Source organism: Penaeus monodon, chromosome 37 (genome assembly GCF_015228065.2).
Source record: "Penaeus monodon isolate SGIC_2016 chromosome 37, NSTDA_Pmon_1, whole genome shotgun sequence".
NCBI lineage: Eukaryota > Metazoa > Arthropoda > Malacostraca > Decapoda > Penaeidae > Penaeus > Penaeus monodon.
In genome coordinates this window covers 32,513,001-32,513,894 of record NC_051422.1, presented here as the reverse complement: position 1 = coordinate 32,513,894, position 894 = coordinate 32,513,001, and the positions used below count along the sequence as shown (strand labels likewise).

Below are 894 nucleotides of genomic sequence, written 5' to 3'. Positions count from 1 at the left end.
CATGTAATATTAGAAAAAAGTGAGCCTTAGACAGTACTGCAGACTCAAAACAAAAAGAAAGATAAAAAAAAAAAATCGGTCTATCCCTCCCCTAGGGTAACATGGTAATAATCATATATGAGAATATGAGAAGAAGTGCAATTTTATACTCTAAAGTATTCAAAACAAGTAGTTATTTGAAATCGTTTTTGTTGTAGGATTAAATGACTGGAGCAAGAGAGGTGTTGGCTGGTGCAGTCCCTTAACTCATTGGTCATGGTTTTATGTACTGTCCACTGTAGTTTTTCTGAATTTTGTTGTAAGTGCTTAGGAGTCAGTTAAGAGATGTCAGTGACCTCAACCTGATATCCCCATTCCTTGAATTTGTTGAAAAATGTTTTTTTTATGCAGTTAGCATTGATAATGTAATTATTAGTATTGACATTATCATTACTAAAATTCTACTTTAAGGAAAACCAAGATCATTTGCATAGATTTTGCTTGCTGTGATGTAAGCTGCATTGGGAAATCTTGGTTCATAATGATATCTTACTGATAGGTATTGTTTTTATTTGTTGTGTGCATATGTTAATTAAGACTTTCAAATTCAGATACCTTTGAAGATAAACGAAGGGAGAACTTTGAAAAGGGTCAAGCAGAATTAGAGAGAAGACGAAAGGCTCTCCTAGATGCTCAGAGACGAGAGACAGAAGAGAGGCTCCGGAGGTAGGTTGTTTACATTTTTACATTTTAAAATCCTTGCAAATACAAGTAAAGGTCTTCATAACATATAGTATTATTTTTTGGTCTCTATTTTGTTTGTAAGTTACACCCTGCAAATTGCATTTTTCAGAAAATTTGCCTTTTTGTTTAATCAACAGAGAACGAGAAGAAGAAGCAAAAAGAGAGAAAGCA

General features: G+C 33.3%; 1 protein-coding gene across 13 annotated transcripts in view; it reads left to right on the top strand.

The window, feature by feature from the left end:
• The first annotated feature begins 862 nt into the window (after positions 1 to 862).
• Positions 863 to 894, top strand: part of LOC119596319 (intersectin-2-like) — a 134,904-nt gene continuing 134,872 nt past the window's right edge. For all 13 annotated transcript variants that reach the window (XM_037945513.1, XM_037945514.1, XM_037945512.1 and 10 more), the window contains exon 1: positions 863 to 894. This exon is cut by the window's right edge and continues 125 nt beyond it. The gene's annotated coding sequence lies outside the window, so the exon portion shown is untranslated.